Source organism: Bos javanicus, chromosome 9, assembly GCF_032452875.1.
Source record: "Bos javanicus breed banteng chromosome 9, ARS-OSU_banteng_1.0, whole genome shotgun sequence".
In the NCBI taxonomy this organism is placed as follows: domain Eukaryota; kingdom Metazoa; phylum Chordata; class Mammalia; order Artiodactyla; family Bovidae; genus Bos; species Bos javanicus.
Window position 1 is genome coordinate 97,870,605 of NC_083876.1, and position 16,769 is coordinate 97,887,373.

The 16,769-nt window shown below is 39.1% G+C and overlaps 1 protein-coding gene across 6 annotated transcripts in view; it reads right to left on the reverse strand.

The window, feature by feature from the left end:
* PRKN (parkin RBR E3 ubiquitin protein ligase) overlaps window positions 1-16,769 on the reverse strand; it is a 1,237,035-nt gene that overhangs the window by 902,326 nt on the left and 317,940 nt on the right. The window lies entirely within an intron of this gene.

The following is a 16,769-nucleotide window of genomic DNA, read 5'->3' on the forward strand; positions in this document are numbered from 1 at the left end:
GACACGTTAATATTTCCCATGTATGAACAGCTAAGTGGATAAAAAATGTGAGCACTTCCCCAAGAAAACTCACCCTAGGGATTCTCTGGAGATTCCCTCACTGGGATTGGGTCATCAGACCCTTTACTTTCTGGCCGGTCCTCTTGGGGTCATTCTCTAAATTGTCAGTGTACTTTGTAACGTATCTGTCCAGAACTGACACTGTACTTTAGACGTTCACTGTCCGAATGCAAACAACAGTGCATTCATTCACTCAAATAATATTTATTTAGAGCTTCTGATGCATCCACCACAGCTCCAGACTACACCTTCTCTGCTAATACTCTGATTAATGCCAGGAAAGCTACAGGTGACTCTTTTCTAGTCTTGCCACACTGCTGTCTACTTCTGAACTTGGCATCAACTAAAAGCCTAGATGCTTTTCACATGAAATAACTGCCCAGGCAGGTCTTTGTCATCCTGCATTTATGTAATTGGTTTTATGAAGCTAAATCCTTATGCTATCTTCACAGTAGATCTCTCAGTTTTACTGTGGTACTCTTCTAAAATTGATGTTTTTCCAGTGGTCATGTATGGATGTGAGAGCTGGACTGTGAACAAAGCTGAGCGCTGAAGAACTGATGCTTTTCAACTGTGGTGTTGGAGAAGACTCTTGAGAGTCCCTTGGACTGCAAGGAGATCCAACCAGTCCATCCTAAAGGAGATCAGTCCTGGGTGTTCATTGGAAGGACTGATTCTGAGGCTGAAACTCCAATACTTTGGCCACCTCATGTGAAGAGTTGACTCATTGGAAAAGACCCTGACTGGGAGGGATTGGGGGCAGGAGAAGGGGACGACAGAGGATGAGATGAATGGATGGCATCACCAACTAGATGCACATGAGTTTGGGTGAACTGGAGTTGGTGATGGACAGGGAGGCCTGGTGTGCTGCAATTCATGGGGTCGCAAAGAGTTGGACACAACTGAGCGACTGAACTGAACTGAACTGAAAAATGGAGATTCATCTGACTACAATTTTTCAAAACAAAAAAAATATTTCTTAAAAGCAGATTATTTTAGCTAGGAAATCCCTGAACAGTCCATGGGAAGTTTTTAATTCCAGTAGTTCAATAAATGCAGTTAATGATTGAGAAAGTTGGGAGTAGTGGTTCAAAGTAGCTGAAACAAGTTATTATGATTATGGTTTATGGGGAAGCACCAAGCGCCTCAAGAACAGAGTAGCTAGACTTGGCAAATAAAAATACAAGGCTCTCAGTTAAATTTGAATTTCAGATTTGCTATTTAAAGTTATGACCAACCTAGACTGCATATTAAAAAAGCAGAGACATTACTTTGCCAACAAAGGTCTGTCTAGTCAAGGCTATGGTTTTTACAGTAGTCATGTATGGATGTGAGAGTTGGACTATAAAGAAAGTTGAGTGCCGAAGAATTGAAGCTTTTGAACTGTGGTGTTGGAGAAGACTCTTGAGAGTTCGTTGGACTGCAAGGAGGTCCAACCGGTCCATGCTAAACGAGATCAGTCCTGAGTGTTCATTGGAAGGACTGATGTTGAAGCTAAAACTCCAATACTTTGGCCACTTGACAGGAAAGGCTGACTCATTTGAAAAGACCCTGATGCTGACAAAGATTGCAGGCAGGAGGAGAAGGGGAAAACAGAGGATGAGATGGTTGGATGGCATCACTGACTCGATGGACATGAGCTTGAGCAAGCTCTGGGAGATGGTGAAGGACAGGGAAGCCTGGCGTGCTGCAGTCCATGGGGTTGAAAAGAGTCGGACACGACTGAGCAACTGAATAACAACCTATATTTTATCTGCCAAGCCTACACAACAGCCTTACAAACAGCAATTGTTAATTAAGTAGGGGCATTAATAACAACATTCTTTATTTCTTTACCAGAACTCATTATCCACAAAAAAGGGTAGCTAATGTGATTCAGTAAATGAGAGCAAACTGCTTCATTTATGAAAAATTATGGTAACTCTATCTCACATTATAAGATACTTGTCAACAGAGAAGCTATTTGTTTTAAGATAAGAAGTGGAAACTATTCTCATATAAAGCAATATAAAAGCAAATAAAATTTGCATTTCTTGTAGCATAACTATAAAAATTAAATCAGGAATGGCAGAGGGCAGTACATAGAGAAATTAAACATACAAACTTCCTGTGACTCAGCAACTCTATTACTATGTGTCACAGAAATCGATCAATGTCATAGAATAGAGGACTCCATGTATTTGGGCAATAGATTTCAGACAAAGGTGAAATGGCAATTATGTGGAGAAAAATATAGTCTATTCCACACATGGTGCTGAACAACTGGACATCTATATGGAAACAAACTAAAAATACCAATCAAGGTTTGATACATACCAATCACTATATACAAAACTTAATTCAAAATGAATTCAGTCCTCAATGTGATATGTAAAACAGTAAAATATCTAAAAGAAAACACAGAAGAAATTATTTGTTACCTTGAGATATGTAAATAGTTCTAAGATATGACATCAAAAGTATTATCCATAAAAAATATATAAATTTCAACTAATAAAAATTAAAAATTGTTCCCCTTGAGAGATCCTATTAAGAGAATGAAAAGATAAACTAGATTGGCAGAAAATATTATAAAGAACACATCTGATAAAGAACTTGCATCTGAAATATATAAAGGACTGAGAAAAACTCAATAATAAACACACAAATACCACGAATATGGATGCAAAGACTTTGCAACGATATTTCACCAAAGTAGACAGATGGATGGCAAGTACATACACAAAAATGAACACCATCACTAGCCATTAAGGAAATGCAAACTGAAACCACGAGACGCCTCTACACACCTAGGAAAACTGCTGAAAGGGAAGACTGACCAGACCAAGAGTTGGCCGGGATACACTGCTAACTAGAAATGTAAAATTGTATAAACACTTTGCAGAATGGTTCAGCATTTCTAGGTATTGCCTAAGAGAAATAAAAACACATTCTGAAATATTAGAAAATTGAATAATATATTCCTAAGTAACCCATGGATGAAAGAAGAAATCAAAAGGGAAATTCTGAAATGAATGAAGATGAAGGCACATTAAGACACAGCTAAAGCAGTATAAAGAAAAGATACAGGGCTTAACACCAACACGGGAAAATGAGAAGCTTTGCATCAATGGCTTCAGTTCCTACTTAAAAAAGAAAAAAAAAAAGGAAATGAAGAGCAAAAAAAAAGCAAAGCAGAAGAAAAAAGGAAACAATAAAGATCAGTTAAAAACAATGGTTGAAAATAGAAAAACAATAGGGAAAAATCAAAGAAAACAGAAGCTTGCTCTCTGACAAGATCAATATATTTACACATGTAAACCTGATTAAGAAAAAACAGAGTAGACACAATTTACCAATATCAGCAACATGAGAAGGGACACAACAGATTCTACAGATATTAAGGAGTATAATAGCCGAATATTATTAACTTTATACCCATAAATTTATGAACTTAGGTGAAATAGATGAATTTCTTGAAGGACAAAAAAAAACTACTGAATCTCAGGCAACAACAACAACAAAAAACACTTGAGAAGTCACTTCTCTATTTAAGAAAATGAATTTGTGCTTCGCTGGTGGCTCAGAGGGTAAAGAATCTGCCTTCAATGTGGGAGACCTGGGTTCAGTCCCTGGGTTGGGAAAATCCCCTCGAGGAGGGCTTGGAAACCCACTCTAGTATTCTTCCCTGGAGAATCCCCATGGACAGACAAGTTACTAGAGTAGACAAAAACTACAGAATCTCAGGCAACAGCAACAAAAAGAAGCAAGCCTGAGCAGCCACTTCTTTATTTAAGGAAATATAATTTGTAGTAAAAACACGCAAAGAAAGCTCCAGGTGAGTTCAAATAGTCAAGGAAGAAATAATATCAACTCTACACAAATTCTTGAGAAAACTGAAGATATGAAAATACTGCAAAACATTTTGTTACTGTTACCCTGATTAAAAAGGACAAAAATGGTATAAGAAGACCAATTAAAGTAACTCACAGCATTAACAGACTGAAAAAAGACAAAGCACATGATGGTACTACAGATTTAAAATAAAAGCCTGTGACAAAATCCAACATCCATTCCTCAAAATACAACTGTCCGTAAGAGCAAATTAGGAATACTATAAACATTTCTCAACCTGATAAAGAAAACCTATGAAAACCTGCAGCCAACATCACGCGCTCTGCTTAGCTGCTCCATAGCGCCCAACTCTGCGACCCTGTGGACTGTAGCCCTCCAGGGTCCTCTGTCCGTGGAATTCTCCAGGCAAGAATACTGGAGTGGGTTGCCATTTCTCCAGGAGATCTTCCCAACCCAGGGATCGAACCCAGGTCTCCCGCATGCAGGCAGATTCTTTACCATCTGAGACACGAAGGAAGCAGCTAACATCATACTTAATCATAAAAGACTGAGCACTACCCTTCTAAGCTCAAGGCCTGGATGTTCCGTCTCACCATTGCTATCCAACACTGTATTGAGGTCATACACAATGCTATATGGCAAGATAAATAGGAAAAAGTAAAGCTGCTTTATTCCCCACTGACAAGATTATGTCCATAGAAAGTTCTGTAGATCCATATATTCTATAGGGTCATCAGGGAAATGCAAATTAAAACCACAATGAGATGCTGCTACAAACAGAATGGCTGAAATTAAAAAAGACTAATCATACTAAATATTTACAATGATATGGAATAACTAGAATCTTATGCACTCTTGTTGGGAATATAAAATAGTAACTTTTGGGAAAAAAGTCTGTCAATTTCCTAAATTTACACATACAGCTACTACATGATTCAGCTAATATACTCCTAGAAATGAAAGTATAAGTATCTTCTATGATTTGTCCACAAATTTTCACAGTAGTTTGATCTATAACACTATAGAAGCTAAAAACTGGATAAAAACACATGTCAATTAACAGGAGAATGTAGTTAACTCACACAATAGAATACTCTCAGCTACAAAACCGAATGACCAACATGAGTGATCTCAAAATAACTACTTAATAAACAAGCCAGACTAAAAGATATATACTGTATAATTCCACTCATACACAATTCATGAAAATGAGAACCAATCTACAGGGACACAAAGCTAGCAGATGAGCAGTTGCCTGGAGATGAATGAACCAAGAGGCAGGTGGAAGGCAGCAGGTGCAAAGAGGCAGAAGGATATTTGGGGAGTGATGTATCTATTCACCACCTTCCCTGGGGTGATGGTTTCCTGAAAATACACATACGGTAAAACTTAAAATATATATATATATTTGTGTGCACGTGTATATGGCTACAGCGGGTCCCAGTTGTGCTGCTCAGTACCTTTTAGCTGGAGCACGTAGGATCTAGTTCCCCAGCCAGCACTGGAACCCAAGCCCCCTGCACTGGAGCATGGATTCACCAGCGAAGTCCCTTGTTATGTGGATATAAATGAGAGTGTAGATCTGGGATGATGCGAAAGAAAAATAAAACAAGAAGAATACCTGACATGAACCAAAGGCAGTTCTGCACCCTGAGTAAATAAGTATGACTAATCCAATTCTTTCCTGATGTAAAAACAAACAAAACCACTGTGTGATCTCTCAGTAGTTTAATATTAAAAACAAAATAAGCACGCAAAGCTAAGCAGACCTGGCATATTTTAATATGGAAAAACTGTATCTTTGTATAGATGAGGATAAACAACTAACATTATTTTAAAAGTAAATGACTGATTTCAGAAGTAAATGTTGTGTTCAACAACTAATTAGTAACAGCTAAATGATGGCTTAGCCTTCATGCCATAGCCACTGAAAAAGGTTGGGCTCTCGATTTAATCTCCTTAGATGTAAAGAGATCCAGACAAACAAGATTTTCCTCTCCAACTCTCTATTTGGCTGGTTAACACAAGCCTTTGATTCCAGGATTTAGGGTCACCAAATACTTTCTTAGTAAGAGCTTGAGGCTATTGACGCTCTCCGCTTCCCCTGCACCTCTCTGCTAGTCCAGGGTGAGATTACAAACTCGCTGTGCCAGTTTCCAACTCATCTCAGGGGAAACTGCCTCAGGTTACTATAAGATGGCAATGGATCCCTGGTGACCTCTTCACAAGGGATCAGGGACCCTGCTCCACTTCTCTCTCCTATGTTCCACGGTTAAGCAAGACCTCCAGCTGGATTTCAAGGCCCACTCGGTAACCTCTGTGGGGCCCTGGTAACACCCACGGACCAGGCCAACAACACTGCTCTGCAGTTGCCCTGTGGGGTCAGCCTACGGAGCCAAGCAGCCTGCAGTGTCGTTCTGAGTTTTCTGAATTTTGTATTCACTCTAAACAACTATTCATATAAATGCTAGCACTACTTTTAAAGGATATTAGCTTATTTTGAAGAAATCAATCTAGGTATTATTGGTATTCTTTTATTTTAAAAGATAATTATTTTGAAAGGTATTCTATATACTTCAGCTCTTTCAAAGTTACTTGCTGACATTTTAAAATATTTTTAGGCAAAGAGTCATATTTGAAAAGAATAAGCCAAGCAAACAGTACGTATTTTAAGTTGGTTGAAAACCTTATTCTCAGAGACACTAAATCTATGTATATCTTTTCAAACATCCTCGATGATAAAAATAAGGCACATACATAAACCAGTGATATCTACTTGTGACTGTACAAGATAATCGGTGTCTGGAGCTCAGGGAGGCTTTCCCAGGTGGCACTTGTGTTAAAAAAAAAAAGAAAAACCTACAAATACCGGAGACATAAGAGACACAGGTTCATTCCCTGGGTTGGGAAGATCCCCTGAAGGAGGGCATGGCAACCCACTCCATTATTCTTGCCTAGAAAATTTCACAAACAGAGGAGATTGGCAGATTGCAGTCCACAGGGTCACAAAGATTCAGACACTACTGAAGCGACTTAGAATGCACACATGGAACTCAGTGAGATATAAACCATCAAATCAGAGACCTCTGATGGTAGGAAATCAAATATCCTTTATTACAGGATGAACAATTTGTAAAGTTGAAAGCATAGTAGCACACTTGAATCTTTTGAATGAGGATTAATAGGGAGTAGGCAGGACTCATCTCACACGCTAGTAAAGTAATGCTCAAAATTCTCCAAGCCAGACCTCAGCAATACGTGAACCGTGAACTTCCAGATGTTCAAGTTGGTTTTAGAAAAAGCAGAGGAACCAGAGATCAAATTGCCAACATCCGCTGGATCATTGAAAAACAAGAGAGTTCCAGAAAAACATCTATTTCTGCTTTACTGACTATGCCAAAGCCTTTGACTGTGTGGATCACAATAAACTGTGGAAAATTCTGAAAGAGATAGGAATACCAGACCACCTGACCTGCCTCTTGAGAAACCTATATGCAGGTCAGGAAGCAACAGTTAGAACTGGACATGGAACAACAGACTGGTTCCAAATAGGAAAAGGAGTACGTCAAGGCTGTATATTGTCACCCTGCTTATTTAACTTCTATGCAGAGTACATCATGAGAAATGCTGGGCTGGAAGAAGCACAAGCTGGAATCAAGATTGCCGGGAGAAATATCAATAACCTCAGATACGCAGATGACACCACCCTTATGGCAGAATGTGAAGAGGAACTAAAAAGCCAAATTAGGATAAAAGACAAATTAGGGTAAAATTTACAGTTATTATAGAAAATGACTGAAATACATGAATCATCATGTAGAATGAATTAAAAAACAATATTCTAATGTTCCCAGGGATTACAAGTCAGATAAAATTAAGTTGTGCAGTGTTTTTATGTAATGTTTTGTATGATACATTTACCTAAAGGCTTCTCCAAAAGCAATATGTTTCTGCTTTTATCAATTGCCTGAGGATGGAAAAATATCAATGATTTTAGAAGTTTTAAACCTCTTTAATATTTGCATGATATTAGATGAGCTATAATCACATATAAAGCTACCTCCTAGAGAGCTTTTGAGAATTGCTTTTGCCTGCGGTCTCTGGCACTAAAACTTCAAGAGATTAGAAATATCTTCCTTTTGAGCTCTCTTTTGCGTACAGAAATCAAACAAGATTTGTTAAACATTGAGGCAGAAAAGGAGCTGTTATAAATCAGTGGTATTGCCCTTAATTGCTCATGTTTCTTACCATAGAGTAAAAACCAACCTCAGAAATGAAAAGGCTACGTGGGCAGATGTTTGTCCCAACACTAATTCACCGAACTTGAGGATGAAGTCACATCAGTGGAGACGAAAGCAACTTTGTATGAATGCCCAATGACTGAATTACCTGAGTTGCTTTGGCTTCATGAGGACAGGGGCTGGCTGAGAATATAATCCCAGCCAAAAGAGGAGAGGAGTGGTTACAAAGAAACTGACAACACAGTTTCCTGATCTTCAAAATAATATTACATGAAAATTCTATTCTAACTTCATCCCATCGTCACACATTTTCTTCATGCTTTCCTCTTAGGTATAGCATTATTTCTCTGCCATAAATAACCTTTGCCTAGTTAGAGTATTCTACTGTTTTATGATCTAACAAGCCACAGGTCTTAAATTATAGTCATCTACCATGAAACACTGCCCTTCTATTTTAACCTTTATATGCTTTTTTTCCTCCTTCTTTTCCCTCTGAACGTGGAAAATTAGGGCCATTTATATGCTGAATATTGATCAGAAGAGAAAAATATATGAGGTGTGAGTTATACTCTAAGTAGTGATTTTCTATTCACTCAGTATTACTTATTACATCAATCACTTAATCCTACAGTACAAGTTCTTTTTTTCTTCATGAGGAAAGTTTTTTTTAAGGGATGAATAATTTAATTTTCTTCAGACTGCACAAAATTCCAGGAAAGAAGACTTACTGTAAATCTGTTGCTTTAAAGTTTTAGAGCTTCAATAATGGTTTCCTTGATGGGTTTAGACTTTAGTAAATTCTAAGACAGTACAATGGGAATGGAAACATTTTTTTAAAGATGAAACAGTTAAGAGTTTTGGAATATTTTATGTTAAATATAAGGCTTGATCCCTAAGGACATATCTCCTTTCTGAGGCTCAAGACAGCACCAAGAAGTGGAGCGGAATTCTATCGAGGAGGATTACTAGATCGCGACATAGAGTTTCTAAATGGGGTGGAGATGCTTGTGGGTCCTTTGAGTTGCTACAGTCACTGAGAATGCTCATTGCCATTTTAGTGGGGAAGGCCCGGATGGTAAACACGCTGAAATGCTCTGAATGAGCCCATGAGTCTTTCAAACAGCCCCCCTAGATCACATGAGATGGACTGTTGGCTTTATGTACATAGTCCCCTCTGGCTTTCCTTCAAAGTAGTGCCAAATATTAACTGAACAACTACTTTGCATTAGGTCTAGAGAGGCATGCGTGAATAAAAACAACTCCCCCCTGAATTACCTCTCCATCTAGAGGAGAAAAGAGACGGAGGAATAAAGGGCCTTAATAGCTCGGATTTCACATAAAAATCCAACTTGAAAAACTGAAAGATTCTGGCAGTTTGGGGATTGCATATGTGTTGGGCAAAAGTCAGCTAGAGACAAGTAGGAACCACCCCTTCAAGGTGGTTTAATTGTTATGCAAACAAAGACAACTTTTATTGGTACAAAATGCTACAGGTTGAATATGCAAAGTAGGCATCTGACTGGCCTGCTCCATAAGTTTACCTTCCTGAGCCCTGTGGTCATTCAGGTCATATCTCCTGTCCTATACTACTGCCTCAGTTTTTCCACTCTTTAGGACTCTTAACAAATTATCTTCTAGGGTTTCTGTTTCCTTAAGGTTCTCAATTGTAGTGTAAACCCAGGCCACCACTAGCCCATATGGCTGTTTGTGAAAATTCGAATATTCATCTGTTGGAAAAATGTGAAACTAATGTTATTAGATCAAGATATATGTCTACTTTTTCCAAAACAAAATCTCCATAATAAAAACACAGATCTGTGAAGTCCACTGCGAACGCTGTCCCTTCGCATGTGACACTGCTGGGCAGGCTCCAGGCTGCGCGACTCCCACCACAGCCCAGCCATGCACCTCCGTGCCACCTCCTGCAGCGTATCCAACACCTCACCCACCAACGATCCTTCCGCTGTCAACACGAAGCTTCACGAAGGCTGTTGCACCCATAAGATGATTTTTTTTCCTTCTATTATCCCTCTGAGATTTTTTTCCTGCTATGATTAGGTCTGTAAATATTCTACCTTCTGTAAGGCCCTGTGCATGGGTATCTGAAAAGTCAGTAGCAGAAAGTTGGCTAACCTCCCAACTGGTTACCTTGAGATCAAATTAAGATCAAATTCCACAGTTTAAAGCAATAGTGAGCCAACAAAAACCTATTGTACAGCACATGGAACTCTGCTCAATGTTAAGTGCCCGCCTGGATGGGAGGGGGGTTTGCGGAGAAAGGACACATGTATTTGTCTGGCTAAATCCCTTAACTGTTCACCTGAAACTATCACAACATGTTTAATTGGCTATACCCCAATAAAAAATGCTTTTGGTGTTAAAAAATAAAAATTGTATTAAAAAATAGTGAGTCCTGTTGCTACAGTTTTTCCTTTTTATTTAGTTTAAAGTGGACAAAGAGACTGGCGAGATCCTGAAATAAAAGAAGATGGGTCAGTTACTTGTTATCCCTAAATCTTTCCTTTCTCTACTACTCTCTTCTTACAAGAAAATAAAGCAAATAAAATGCCATATTAAAAATACTTTCACAGTAAAGCAGACTAGATAAAAGGATCATCATATAGTCCAGTTGTTTTTAAACTTCTTCTATTTCATATTCAGTTCACCCATTTCATTTAGTTTATGTTTTCCAATTTCTTCAGCTTTTGTATACTTGTATAAGAATAGTATGTATAATATATATATTTTTAGAAAATTTATGAATTTTTGCCTAACTAAAAAATTTATGACATTTTCACTCTGTTTGACTTAGTATGAATAGACTGCTAGATTTCTAATTAAAAAAATAGATATTCAACAAGAAACAAAGGTTTACAGTATAACACAGGCATCAAGTCAGTCTCATATAATAATCTACACTGGAAAATAATAAAAAAAAATAATATGTGCATATGGATAACAGAATCATTGTGCTGAGCACCTGAAACATTATAAGTCAACTATAATTCAATATACATATTTAGAAAAAACACTTGCAAGGAAAAAATACCTTCAATAAGCTAAACTAACCATTTGGTGATGGGGATAGAGGACCGCTCTTGTTCTTCTGGTGAGAGTAAAAGCTCTATATTCCTGTGACTATGTCATCCTCATCACCGCGACAATAAGCTGTGAAGCAGTTGTTCACACCAGATATTCTGGCCCTAATTTCAGTGTTCCTTGCTCCCTACCAGGCCCCCCACCAACAGCAAGAGCTGAGAGTTGGAGGCACAGACGCTAATGCCTAGGAAACGGTGAACGAAATCATAGATACTCAGCTTCTGAGAGCTTGTTTCTCTCCGGGTCAAAAGGAAGAAGGGAGTCACAGAGATACGGGACACAGCCTTGCTGCAGTCCCAGGAAGGTCAGGTAGAGGCCAGCGGTCTTCTCTGTCATCACTTAGCCCTGCAAGTCCCCCTCTGCCAGGATGTGACACAGCTGGCAGACGTCCCCACCCCTGAACAGCAACCTCAGAAGCCCCCTTCCAGACACATACGAAGCCTCGTGCGAGCACCGCACGGTGGACAAGCTTCATGAGTTTGAGTAAACTCCAGGAGTTGGTGATGGACAGGGAGGCCTGGCGTGCTACAGTCCGTGGGGTCACAAAAAGTCGGACACGACTGGGCGACTGAACTGAACTGAATACCTAATTTCATGTTTTTGTAAGACAACAGAAAATATACATCAAAACTTTTTTAAAGTATAAAATGTTCATATTGCCCTGTCTCTCACAACTCTTTCTTTTTTTCTTCCTGGAAATATGTCTTCACATCCTCTCACTGCCAGTTTCAGCACGTTCTGGCTGCAGCGAGGCTTCCTCTCTGGATGCCTCGGGGGAATGTTTGGGTAATGGAGAATACTGTGTCCAAACAGCCTTTACAATTTTAAAAGTTAAAGCCACCCATCTGCTGCTTACGACAGTGCCAACTGCCGATGACTGAACTGATAAAAATTCGTACCACGGTACTAATTCTCTGCACGAAGGAAGAATAACAAGTATGTGTCAAAAAATCTGAGATGATTGATGCCTGCCATCTCATCAGGACTGTCTCTCACACTTAATTTCATTTGATGATTTCAGATTACATTCAGAACGGGTGGCAGGTGCTTGAGATGAAGTAGCCCAACACGTGTTTTCAGCAAAGGTAAAACAAGTAAGTCTCTGCCTCAGAATGCTTTCCCTGAAGGTCCCTCTGAAGACAGTGTGCCTTCGAAAGACTCGGGGCGTGAGGCCCATTCCAGAGATACTAAACCCCTAACCATGGGTATGGCTCAAGAAAGCAGCCTTTTCAAAGGATGCCAAAGTTTGAGAATCACTGCTCTGACCATTGCTAAGGTAATGAATTGTTTTGATCAGTGATAAAAAAAAATTTATTCATATGTTGTGGTTTAGTCACTAAGTTGTATCTGACTCTGTGACCCCCTGGACTATAGCCTGCCGGGATCCTCTGTACATGGGATTCTGCAGACAAGAATACTGAAGTGGGTTGTCATTTCCTCCTCCAGGGATTCCTGCCACCCCAGGGACTGAGCCAGCACCTCCTGCATTGGCAAGCGTTTCCCACTGCACCACCTGGGAAGCCCTACCCATACCTAGAAAAACATCAACGGATTTTCTGTCCGGTTGAGATTGCTAAAAACTAGGTCAGAAGTTTGTAATTAGAAGAGCAAATCTTGGCAACCATGATTATTACCAAAGCAAGAGGTACTTTTTAAACATTGCCCTTGTAAATCTTATGAGCACAAATATTTATTGAGTAAACTCTTATCTCTGAAAAGGAACCCCAAATGTTGATATGAAAATAACCTCTTTCAGCCACAAGTCTGTCAACTCAAGCTGGCAAACCATTTAGTATGAACGGACTTGATTAGGCAAGGACCTTTCTAATATTCAACCAAGTATCTCTACTACGATCACGACTGAACATACCAGTTAGGGAAGCTCACCTGATCTCTCCCCTTCCACCCAAGGCAAGCGTATTAATGTTTGCATAAATATTTAAAATGTCTCATCTTCAACAGAACGAGTAACTAAACGATCTGTCATCTCTTTGACACATTTGGGTCCATTCCGTAGACAAATAAGCTTCCTTATAAAAAGGTGCTATTGACGATGCTACATTAGCACATAATGAACAATCCAGGTTGTGTTCAGACTTAATTGTGAGGATTTGAGAGGAAAAGTGCCCGGCAGCTTCTGAAAACGAATGCATTTATTGCGGAGCCTCCAGGTCTCACTGGCAGCTGCGGTATCAGCAGGTCTTGATCCATCATCATTAGTGCTTGGCCCCACACTGGCTGTTGGGACGCACGGGTCTAAGAACAGCAAACTAATAACTTGGCCTTCAGATAAGAAAAAAGACATAGGAACTGAAAGGAAATCAGGGAAAAGAACACAATGGATAAAAAAAATAGATTAAAGAGATTTCAGATAAAAGGCATGGGATTATGGAATATTTTAAGGAAATGTGGGTGGATTAACTTTTACTACAAAGTTAACAGACGACGTCTTTTTTTTAACAGAAAATCTTTTAATTTAATGGTGCCTATTAAAACACACACACACACACACACACACACACACACACACAATTAAGTTCACCCACACACACATGCACAGAAAACCACCAAACTTCTCAGGTCTTTACAGGAGTTTTGATTATAAAAGTATGTCTATGTGTAATTGACTGATGGTTTTGAAGCCACCAGCAGTGAAATTTTACAATACACATCAAACCACTTCTAGTAGCAGAATGCTGCTGATAAGTCGCTTCAGTCGTGTCCGACTCTGTGCGACCCCATAGACAGCAGCCCACCAGGCTCCCCGTCCCTGGGATTCTCCAGGCAAGAACAGTGCAGTGGGTTGCCATTTCCTTCTCCAATGCATGAAAGTGAAAAGTGGAAGTGAAGCTGCTTAGTCTTGTCCGACTCTTAGGGACCCCATGGACTGCAGCCCGCCAGGCTCCTCCGTGCATGGGATTTTCCAGGCAAGAGTCCTGGAGTGGGTGCCGTTGCCTTCTCCAAATTACTTTTGGACCTGGTGATATACACTGAAATTTGAGACTAGGTGAGGTATCTTCTTTTTAAAGGTTCCTTATATTTGAGCAGATAGGCTATAATTTTATGAATATGAACTTAGAAAGTATAATGTGTGAATTATTTTATGCGTTCATTTTCATGGAAGGTGGGTGTGTGTGTGTGAGTGTAGATGACAGACATGGTGGGGGTTGAGTATTAATATTGAGAGACACACACAAACTATAGACCACTGACCATTAAGAAGTCTAAATGATCTGCAGAGCGGTGGCAGGAGGAACATTAAGCTTCTGCTATTAAAATCAACACATCCACAACTATTAATTATGAGATGTGTCCTTGGAAAACTATTGTCGAGATTGTATCCACAACGACACAAAAAGGAAAGCTGTATCACAGAACTATCAGAGATCCGGCCTTTCGGTCACTCACGTTTCTGGCACCTCTGCAACAGTCATGAATCAGGACTGTGCTGAAGTGGATTTCTGTGCCAGTTCAGCCATCTGCTGTCATCTCACAAATAGAATAATAGTCTAAAAGCAAAGTTTGTTTGGAGGTGCCATTCCATATGCATACAATCCACAAACTGCAGTATGTAACTGTGGTTCAGTATTAGCACCAAGCAGGAGTTGATTTTTTTAGAAGAGCACTTTGCACAGCATTTTCTGGAAATCTCCCAATATCAGATACATGTCACATTTGCGTTGAAACATATGGTCTTCAATGTGCTGTCTCAAATTGTCTACAGAGACTTTGCAATCAGAGGTTCCCTGTTCTACCTCCCTTTTATGAGTCAATTTTCACTTAGTGAATTATCACGCTGGTGATTTGGAGACATTATCTTAATTCCTAATGTAAATTTATTTTTAACAGATGTGGTCCTATGAATACTATAAAAGCAAATGGCATCTTATTAGTTATTAGCTGAAATTATGCCAAGGGGTGCTAGTTTTTAGATGCTGGTGCAAGCGAGCAGGGCCGAGCTCATCATCTGTCACTGTCCTCCACCCTGGGGAACAGAAGGCCGTATTTCAGCAGTTGAGCATCAAGAGGAAAGTGGCCTCTTTGTGACTCCTATCCCACAATGCTCACTCTGGTTTGGGCATTCTTGTTCCTAGGAAAACTAGTTCTGATAGTAAAGCCAAGGAAAGTATCCATGGTGATGCCCAGAGTATTTCGTTTTACCTGTCTACTATGGGTGAAGATTCAGGAAACGAGGACAGTCAGTTCATACACAAGTAGGAAAAAAAAGTGAGTTTGGTTTGGTTTTGGTTTGAGCAGTTACTTAAACATAATAGAGATTGGGGGAATGGATTGCACTGGGTATTAAAATGAACCCACGGTAATCTGTCCTTGGGTAGATCGTTCTGCTAAAATTTTAAACAGAAACACAAAATAAGCAGTGAAAAGTACATGGTTTTCCTAGAATAAAACAAGTTACATTGAGAACCAAGGGAACTGTTCAGAAATGCTATTCATTTGTGGCGCTTCTATCCCTGTGTTGAACGAAATGGTCCCCAGACTCCAGAGCCGTGCATTCCAGACTTGAGGAGCAAAGCCCAAGCCCATCAAGACTCAGAAAACAACAAAACATCCCTCACCCTTCGGTTCCTTCTTTTCCCTGTCCACTACCTAGAATATAGATAAATCATCACCCTTTTTTTTCCCCCTTGTAGTAAACCCAGCCATTTCCAGAATCACAGCAGATGTTGGCTACACATAGAAAGCTGCCTCTGTGGAAGCTTGAACTTTGGTGGCTTACTCAAAGCAAAGAAATTAAGAAAACCACAATGCACTCTGAAGTGGGAGGAAACAAACTGATTACAGCAACAGGCATGCATCCTTTCCAAGTAATGAGATAATGAGTCAACTTACTGATTGCATATTGTGCTTACTGAATGCATTCTGAGATGGTTAACAAGAGGACTGATTGCTGAGATTCAAAGTGGATCTCTCCACATACTGAGGTTTTATTTAATCTGTAGCAATAAAGTTTTGTCATTTCATTCATGAAGGCATTATAAATCTTCTGTTGGATGATTCCAAGGTTCCACCTGTCCTGACATATGCAATTATACATAGAAATGTAGAAAAATCACATTTTCAATCTGTTGCAATTGATTTCTGTACGTTGAACTTTTATCCAGCAAAGAAATTCTCCTATGAACTTTTCTCTTATGAACAAATTCTCTTATAAACTTATGAATTCTCTATTCTCTTATGAACTTGTAGGACATATCTTTATATTCTTTTAGGCGTTTTGCATAGACAGTCACATCAACTATGACTATAAATTGTTTTCTTTCTTTGTATCCAAATGTAATAGTTTTTTGTTCTATTTTTACAGCCCTATTATACTTTATTACACTGCTTATACTTATCTAGTTGTCATTTTTTCTCAGTCTTAAAGGGAAACTATTTTGCCATATTTGCTACAATTTTTTAACATAGATCCTTTTTAAGAGATTAAGGAAATTCCCATGTATTACTAGTTGAATAAGTTCATAAGCATAAATTCATGTTTAATCTTATTAAATAATGTTATATCATCTATTTAGA